Source organism: Euphorbia lathyris, chromosome 5 (assembly GCF_963576675.1).
Source record: "Euphorbia lathyris chromosome 5, ddEupLath1.1, whole genome shotgun sequence".
NCBI classification, from domain to species: Eukaryota; Viridiplantae; Streptophyta; class Magnoliopsida; order Malpighiales; family Euphorbiaceae; genus Euphorbia; species Euphorbia lathyris.
Genome location: NC_088914.1, coordinates 24,021,625 through 24,031,355, shown reverse-complemented (window position 1 = coordinate 24,031,355; position 9,731 = coordinate 24,021,625).

The following is a 9,731-nucleotide window of genomic DNA, read 5'->3' as shown; positions in this document are numbered from 1 at the left end:
CAGTTGTCAGTTGAAGCTCAGCCAGCTTGGTTATTGACTCCTGCTTGGGCTGATGTGATTGAATTGGAATCATATCACTTAGCAGATCCTTCAGTCCTTTAACCTCATTTAAGAGTTGAGTGACCTGGGATAGCTGAGTTGATGCATTGTTACTAGACCCAGCAGTAGGTTCAGCAGATTGATGAATGTCCTTAATTAATGACTGCACTGAGTTGATGAGTTTTCTACCAGACTCGGTGGCATGCAGATAGTTGAGGGATTCATCATCATGTTGCCTAGTTTCCTCAGTATGACCAGTTTGTGCAGGAGTCAGAGTTATGATAGGGTCAGTGACTGGAAGTGTGTTTTCAAGCTGTACTTGATTTTCTGGAAAAGAGGATTGATCGGCAGTAGTGATGGTCGGTGAAATAGTCATCCTAATGCTGTTGAGTTAGCGGAAGCATTAAAGTCGGCTTGTTCCTTTGGTGAAGAAACAGAGGCTTGCTTTTCAAGAGAAGCTTGTTGAGAAGAAGGGGTTTGCTTACTGAAAAACTTCAGCTTCAGAGAAGAAGGATCTTTAGTCGGCTTTTGAACAGGGAGATCGATGACTGTTTTCTGACTTGCCTTTACTAATCTTCTTCTGCGAGGAGGAGTGTCAGCTTGGATAGACTCTCCTGAGTGAGAAGGAGAAGTCTCTTCTTGATCAGCATTAAGCTGATTAGCTTGTTCTTGTTCTTTATCTGCACCCAACTCAGTATTAGTTGGGTCAGCAGCTTCTTCTTCACTAGCTGTCTCCTCAGCGTCATCCTGACCGCTTTCTTCTTCTTCTTCTTCCTCATCATCCTGATCTGAGTTATCTAATTCTTCTTCCACCTGAGTGATGAAGTGATCATCCAGTTCCACATCATCTTATTGATGCTCAGCTTCAGTTCCTTGACACTTTCTGTAGTGAGAATCACCAGGAACAATGATGTCAGTGGGGATAGCATCAATTGGGGTCAGCTCTGAAGACTTTTTCTTCTTTTTAGGTTGCTTATCAGCATCTGTTCTTTCCTCTATTTCAGGCTCATCTTGCCTACTTCTCTTCTCGGCTGACTTAGGTCTCTCCTGACCTTTTTGAGAAGCTGACTTTAGCTTCTTGGCCTGAGGCTCAGCCTTCTTTGAAGGAGTCCCAACAACTTTCCTCTTTCGGGCAGTTGGAGCCTTTGTCCTTTTGCCCTTCTTTGGGACAGTTGTCTCCTCATCAGCCTCATCAGCATTTTTGCCTTTCTTAATTGGTTGATCATACTTCAAAGCACGCAGCGAAGCAGTTGTAATCTCAGAGCCTTGGGCCTCAGTTTCCTCGAAGAGATCAATTTGATGATCTTTGAGGATTCTGGTTATGAGTGAGCCCATCCTTAAAGTTCCCCTGCTCCTCTGGAAGCCGGCTATGAAGAAAACTGGCATATTGATGGGCTTGTAGGTCAGCATATGCCATATGAAGCATTGCTCGAAATTTGTCGCTGAGCTAGTACAGTTAATCTTGGGGTAGATGTAATTGGTCAGCAGATAGTGTGCCATCTTTTGGTGCTGGCCCATTGATGAACTTGAGATTTCTCCAGAATGGCCAGCGGGCTTGCAAAAGGTGGCAACGTACCCAATTCCTTCATGATCACCCTTCCTTCTCAGCTTTGTTCCCTCATTCTTCAATTTCAGCAAATTGGCAAGGTAGGTAGGGTTGATGAAGATTATTTTCTCCTTTACCACGGTTACGAGGTAGTCCTGGTTATCGTTAGCAACCCGTAGGTTGTGGTAGAATTCCCTTACTAGGTCAGGGTAAGTGGGATCTCTAATGGAGAACAGCTCGGTCCAGCCATTCTTCGATATCCATTCACAGAATGGTTGCTCGATTGTTACGAAGGCCTCAGAGAACCATCGTGAGAAGTCTATTTTCCACTCTCTAACATCTGCGAAGACTTTGGTGTAGGTTCTGACCTTGGTCGGCTTTCCCTTAGATGAGGTGGCTTGGCCAGCTTTGCCTTTGCTCGGCGTAGTAGTTTGCCTAGAAGGTTCGTCGGAACTGGTCTTAGGGTGACCGGCATCGGAGATGTTAACGGAAACCTTAGTCATAGTTTCAGAGAAAGATTGGGAAGTTTTGAGAGTTTTTTAGAGAGAGAATGCTTATGCCAGAAAATTCGGTAAGTGTAAAGAGATAAAAATGGGGATTTGCCCATTATTTATAGCGGTGAAAAGTGGATCTTATCGAATTCATGTGTCAGTTTTGCCTTGGGATTGTCAACCGATAATGATCCTGGATTTTATGACACATTCGACGCATACGTCATCCTAGATGGCTATTCGCGTGCTCTAGCATTAAATTCAACAGATCTTATACTCAGCGTTTAGAATACTAAGCGTTTTATATTCTGAGTGGTCAGTTTTATACATACGAATGATTTCTCAGTTTGAGATAACTACTCGGTGCCAATGTTTGCTCAGTATGTGATATTTATTCATTGAGCATTAAACACTCAGCATACATTTATTCACTTAGCAAACAATGGATCATTCAGCATGTTAATTCACTCAGCATGATTCTATATTAAGAGCTGGAATTTACTGAAGAGGATTAAACATACCAATGGCTTCTCCCAGTATGTTGAACTGTTCACGAGCCAGTGGCTTTGTGAAGATATCCGCAAGATGCTCATCCGTTGGGACGTAGGTCAGCTTTATCTCACCCTTGAGTACATGGTCTCTAATGAAGTGATGTCTTATGCTGACATGCTTCATCCTGCTGTGTTGAATTGGGTTCTTGGATAGATCAATTGCACTTTTGTTGTCACATTTGACCTCAATTGTCTTTGTTTGAACACCATAGTCTTCAAGCTGTTGCTTAATCCATAAGACTTGAGCAACATAGTGTCCAGCAGCAATGTACTCAGCTTCAGTGGTAGACAAGGCTACTGACGCCTGCTTCTTGCTGAACCAGGATACAAGACAACTTCCTAAGAAATGACATCCTCCAGAGGTGCTTTTCCGTTCTAGCTTGTCTCGTCCATAGTCAGCGTCAGTGTATCCAATGAGTGTAAAGCCATGAGTGTTGGGATACCATAAACCTGCGTTCCCTGACCTTTGCAAATATCTAAGGATTCTTTTTACAGCTATGTAATGCGATTCCTTAGGGTTAGATTGATATCTAGCACAGTAGCATACTGAGAACTGAATGTCCGGTCTACTTGCTGTTAAGTAAAGTAGAGAGCCTATCATACCTCGATACAATTTGTTGTCTACCGACTTACCATTCTCGTCAGCGCAGAGGACAGTGTCAGTGCCTATAGGAGTGGATATTGGCTTGCAATTTTCAAGATCATATTTCTTCAATATCTCCTTGGCATATTTAGCTTGACTGATGAAGATGCCATTTTTCCCTTGTTTGATTTGAAGTCCAAGGAAGAAGTTGAGTTCTCCCATCATCGACATTTCAAACTCAGTCTGCATTTGCTTGCTAAATTCCTTGCACATTGACTCATTAGTAGCACCGAAAATAATATCATCAACATATATTTGAGCCAGCAGGGTATCTTTACCCTTTCTCTTAATGAATAAGGTTGTATCAGCTTTGCCTCTGACATAGTTTCTAGTCAGCAGGAAACTGGTCAGCCTCTCATACCAAGCACGTGGTGCTTGTTTGAGGCCGTACAGAGCCTTTTTGAGTTTATAGACGTGGTTTGGGAACTTAGGATCCTCAAACCCTGGAGGTTGATTAACATAAACTTCCTCGTTTATAACTCCATTAAGGAATGCACTCTTAACATCCATTTGAAACAGTATAAAGTTCATATAACTTGCATAAGCGCATAAAATTCTAATAGCCTCTAGCCTTGCCACTGGGGCAAAGGTCTCACCGTAGTCAATACCTTCTTGCTGACTGTAGCCCTGAGCTACAAGCCTTGCCTTGTTCCTGACTATATTTCCTTGTTCATCCAGCTTGTTGCGGAAGACCCATCTTGTTCCAATGGTCTTCTGACTCCTTGGATGTGGCACTAACTCCCATACATTGTTTCTTCTGAATTGGTCAAGTTCCTCTTGCATTGCGCTCATCCAGAATTCGTCTTCCTCAGCATCAGCGAAGTTCTTAGGTTCCTGAACTGAGACGAAGGCTACGTTGCTGAGGTATCTCCTGAGTTGATTTCTTGTCATCAGGGTATTCTCAGCGGCATCAAGAATGGCACTCTCTGAGTGTCCTCTTGGTATCCTTATCTCCTTTGGTAGATTGGCGTCTTGTGCTGTCTGTGTTTCAACAGTCTCTGCAGGTATAGATTGGTCAGTGAAAACAATTTGAGGTTCACTTTTGTTGAAACACCTTTCCACAAGATTTTGATTTGACAAAATCATCCATGATTAAGAGACAATTAAATTTAAGTGCTTTATTTTAATTGTACTAATCCGTTTGTTCAATGTTGAATGTAAATATAAATAAAGATAAATATAAAAAGTAAGACAGGAAGAGGTCAGCATAGAAGCCTAAAGTATCAAGCTGAGTGGAATCAAACTTAGCATCAAAAGACAAAGACATACACGCCCACAACAACTGTCCCACGAAGCTGAGCTGACTAGACTTATACTAAGATTGGAAAATGCAAATGACAAGGTTTTACGAAGTAGAAGCTGAGTGATTCTTCAGGACAGCATGAAAAAAGTCGTTAGCTAAAAGACAATGATTACCGCCCCTCTGTACCAATAATTGAATCCTTGGAAATACGCAGAAGACACATTCCGAGATGTATGGGTCAATAGATCATTGGTAAAGGACAACTGACACTAAAGGACAAGCCAGACGCAAGAGGACAAGCCTGACGTCTGAAGAAATGCAGAGGAAGGGAATGGCCAGAACAGTCTGAAGCTGACCAGAATCTGTCCCCTAAAAGAGCCGTTTTAACCTTAACGGCTACATCATTTCAAAATGATCCGATCCCAGATTTTCTCCTATATAAGGACAATCAAAATTCTTGGATCATTGCCGTATTACAAAAGAGAAAAATACAAGAGAGAAAAGATACAAAAGCACTCAGTTACAAAAATAGATCTTACACCCATCTTTCATTCTTTGTGTAAATGCTAGGGTGATTACTTGTAATCTTCTAAAGTGTTCTTTATTTGAAAAGGAACAAGTGTTTATCAATTGTAAAATTGAGAGTGCTGTGCTGAGTGTTTGGCTGTAAACATTCAGTGGTCGAGAAATCTAGGTGCTGGGTTGTAGCACTTAGTAGGAGTTGAGTAGACGAATAGAGGAAGGTACTCTTGCATATTCAACTGCCTTGTAATTGGTTTGTGCTCTACCTTTAAAGAGCTCAGTATTGGATTCTAAAAGCCCGGAGGACTCTGGGGACTGGACGTAGGCGGAGAGGCCGAACCAGGATAAGTGATACTGAGTAATCTCTAAACTCTCTCTCAATATATATATGTGCATGTGTTGTATGTGAAATTTACTCAGCATATAAAATTGTTTAAAGCTGACTCTAAGTAATTTCAAGTGCTGAGTTAGAAGCTGACCTCCAAGAGTGTCAATATCTAACTTATAAATAAAACAGCTTTAGTCAATATCCGTCTAAAGCTGTCTTATAGCATATCTGGCCAAGCTGACCAACTTGCAAAATAACTAAGTTAGCATACAATTAAACGAAAAAAGTTATATTAGTTCCTAACCCCCCCCCCCCCCCTTGGAACTAATCACACGGGACCAACAACTTTTACCTTGGGTCAGCCCTTGAGGGAATAACTCAGCGGCTGCATCTTGATCAGCGGGTACTGAGTGTGGATCATCCTCGGTCAGCGGTAGATATCTTCCTGCAGGGTTAGTTTCATCGAACTCAACATGTACTGACTCTTCTAAAACTTGAGTTCGTTTATTGAAAACTCTATATGCTTTGCTGTTTGTTGAGTAGCCTAAAAAGATAGCTTCATCAGCTTTTGAGTCAAACTTAGCTAGGCTATCTTTGCTGTTTAAAATAAAACATTTACAGCCAAAGGCATGAAAGTATCCAATGTTGGGCTTTCGTCCTTTCCAAAGTTCATAGGGGGTTTTCTTTAGTATAGGTCTAACAAGAGCCCTATTAAGAATATAGTACGCTGTGTTAACAGCTTCTCTCCAAAAGTACTTTGGAAGCCTATGCTCACTCAGCATTGTCCTGGCTATTTCAACCAAGGTTCTGTTCTTCCTTTCAATAACCCCATTTTGTTGAGGCGTCCTAGGAGCAGAGAAATTATGGTCAATGTCGCTGGCTTCACAGAATTCAACAAACTGTTGGTTTTTGAATTCTCCACCATTATCACTTCGGATGTGAGCCAATTTTAGGTCTTTATCATTTTCAAGTTTTCTAACCAAATTTGAAAATGTCTCAAAGGTCTCATCCTTGCTACTCAGCAAGATGACCCAAGTGTACCGAGAGAAGTCATCTACAATGACCAAGGAAAATCTTCTTCCACCCAGACTCAGCGGCTGGACTGGACCGAAGAGATCCAAGTGTAGTAACTCTAACGGACGCTTAGTTGAGACAATATTTTTACTATGAAAAGATTGTTTGGTTTGTTTTCCATCTTGGCAAGCGTGGCATAGTTGATCTTTTTCAAATTTAAGTTCTGGCAGTCCCTCAACCAATTGCTTTCTTGCTAATTTGTCCAGGAGGTCCATGCTTACATGACCAAGTCTCCTGTGCCATAGCCAGGAATTTTCTTCCTTTGAAACTAAGCATACAGTTTTTGAAAACTTTTTCTCCAAGTTCAGCATGAAGACATTATCAATGCGAGGGGCGGTTAAAATTAACTCATTAGTTTTACCCTCGTATATTTTACATCCAGTGTCATCAAATATAACTTTTCTCCCGTTATCACATAGCTGAGCTACGCTGAGTAAGTTATATTTGAGTCCGCTGACTAGGGAGACTGACTCAATAGTAGGATTACCTCCAACGGTTCCTGACCCTACTATCTTACCCTTTTTGTTGTCTCCAAAACTTACGCTTCCTCCTCGTTTACGCTCAAATGTGATGAACTGAGTTTCATCACCAGTCATATGCCTCGAGCATGCGCTGTCAATATACCATATCTTTGACGTCTCAGCACATCTCAGGCTTACCTGCAATGTAACTAGTTACTCTTAGGTACCCAATTCTTTTTGGGTCCTTGCTTGTTAGGTTCAACAGGTAAAGCATCATATTTAATTTTATGGCGGCATACTTGGACAGTATGGCCATTCCTTCCATAGAAGTCACAGCTGACCTTCCGTTTAGGATTTCTCACTGACTGGTCAGCACCCCAGTGCTGAGCATGCCAGCACACCTTTGTGGTGTGTCCTTTCTTCCCACAGAAGTCACACTGGACATTCCGCTGAGGATTCCATCTCTGCTGACCAGTACCTCGGTACTGAGTATTCAGAGGAATATTTCTTTTGTTTGGAACCTTTAGTTGGTTCTGGATAGTTGTGACGTCCTTTCTCAGTTTCTTAGAATCTGATTGGACTTCAGAGACATACTTATGTATGATCTCCATGTTATCATGCAAAGTTGAGTTGTCCTGAAGAAGGAATCTGAGGTCACTCAGCTTGACCTCTTCAACCTCGTCACAACGCATGATGAGTGCTCTAACTTTCTTATTACACCTTTTGACAAGTGTGTAAAGGTCACTCAGGGCATTTACCATTTCATTTCTGAGTTGGGGAAGTGATATTACCTCATTTGATTGCTCCTCATCGTCAGATGCAATGGAGGGGTCAGCATGCTCAGAGACACACGACTCAGCAAGTTCGTCAGCCATAAAACAGATCTTTGCTGACTCAGTGGCATCAGCTTTTGATGATGAAGACTCATCACTGTCGCTCCATGTTGCCACCATTGCCTTTTTTCCGTTCTTCCTTTCCTTCCTCGGCGTGGGGCAGCTTGACTTGATATGGCCAGTTTGATAACATTCAAAGCATGTAATGGGCTTTGAGTTGTCCTTCTTGAATTTGCTGTCGCTGGACTCAGCTTTATACTTATCAAACTTTCTGTAAGGCTTCTTAGAGTATTTGTCATTCTTTTTGAACAGCCTTTTCATCTTCCTGGTGAACATAGCCATCTCTTCATCGTCTGTTGAGCTCCCATCAGTGGAGTCAGCTTTCATGACAAGAGATTTTTGCTTCTTGTCTTCAGACTTTTCCTTCACCTCGAAATTCTTCATTGAGATCTCATGGGTCAGCAATGAGCCGATGAGTTCATCATATTTGTAGGTGGTTAAGTCTTGAGCTTCCTCAACAGCAGTCTTCTTTGCTTGCCAGTTTTTAGCAAGACTCCTAAGAATCTTCTTGACTTGTTCTTCCTCAGTGAAGATCTTCCCAAGTCTCTTGAGCTCATTGATGATGTTTGTAAACCTTGCATTCATGTCAGATATTCCTTCATCATCGTTCATTTCGAACAGCTCATACAGTCTCATCTACTGGTTCACCTTGGACTCCTTCACTTTGTTGGTTCCTTCGTAGGTGACCTCCAGCTTCTTCCAGATCTCTTGCGCTGACTCACAACTTGATATCTTATTATATTCTGTAGCATCAAGCGCACAGTGAAGCATATTTATAGCCGAAGCGTGATTTTGTAGCTTCTTGAGATCATCCTCTGTCCATTTGGCCTCAGCTTTGACAACTGTTTGGCCAGCCACAACTTCAACAGGAACAAACGGGCCTTGGACTATTGGAAGCCATGCACTCATGTTTGTTGCATGAATAAAGTTTTTCATCCTATTCTTCCAGAAGGTGTAGTTAGACCCGAAGAATAGGGGAGGCCGAGTAATGGACAGCCCCTCAGGTAAGATCTGAGTTGTCTGGTTTCCTGGGAGAAACCGAGTGCTGTTTTCAGCCATAGTGGGGATCAGCTCAAGGTAGTTAAACCTTTAACAGTGAGCTCTTAAGCTCTGATACCACTTGTTGGTCCCTTATAACGTAACAAGTTAGTTCCAAGGGGGGGATAGGAACTATTTAAAATTTAAGTATGTTAAGGCTGACTTCTTTTTCTTTGAAAAGGATTACACAGCGCGCTGAGTCAATAAGACACTAGCTTAGTCAACTGGTGACTAAGTCAGCTTCTTTCTTTGAGTCAGGAGATAGCACTTGAGTCTATTCCTGAACTCAAATACTCAATGCACACAACTCAGCGTGACCTCTTTACTTGGTCAGTTTTGTTTAAGCAAGCAATATATATATGAAGGAGTTTAAGGTTAGAAATATGTTACTCAGCAGATTTATCCAGGTTCGGCCTCCAAGCATACGTCCTGTCCCCGGAACACATTCCGAGATTTCGAATTCTCTACTGAGCTCTTTAACGGTAGAGCATCAAACCCTTTACAACTTAGAAGCTGAGTATAACAAGAGTACCTTCCTCTATACCTCTACTCACTCCTAATCTCTCGCTGAGTACTATAACCGAGTACTCAGCCTCTCCTTTCTAATCTCTAGAAATGATAAAGATTTGTCCTAAACAACAATTGCTAAGACATTTTAGATGATTGTATAATCACTCTAGACTTTTACACAAATGATATAGAATTTGGTGTAAGAATTTGCTTTGCTTTTCTTCACAGAACTTGAGTAGAATTTTGGTCAGCGTAATGGCTTGATAATGTTCTGTGTGGAATGAAGCAACTGAAGGGCTCTATTTATAGAGACATCTGAGACATCGGTCATTTCGAATTTCGAAATAACCGTTGGAGGGAAACGGCTTCCTGTCGTTGTCACTCAGTTTTGC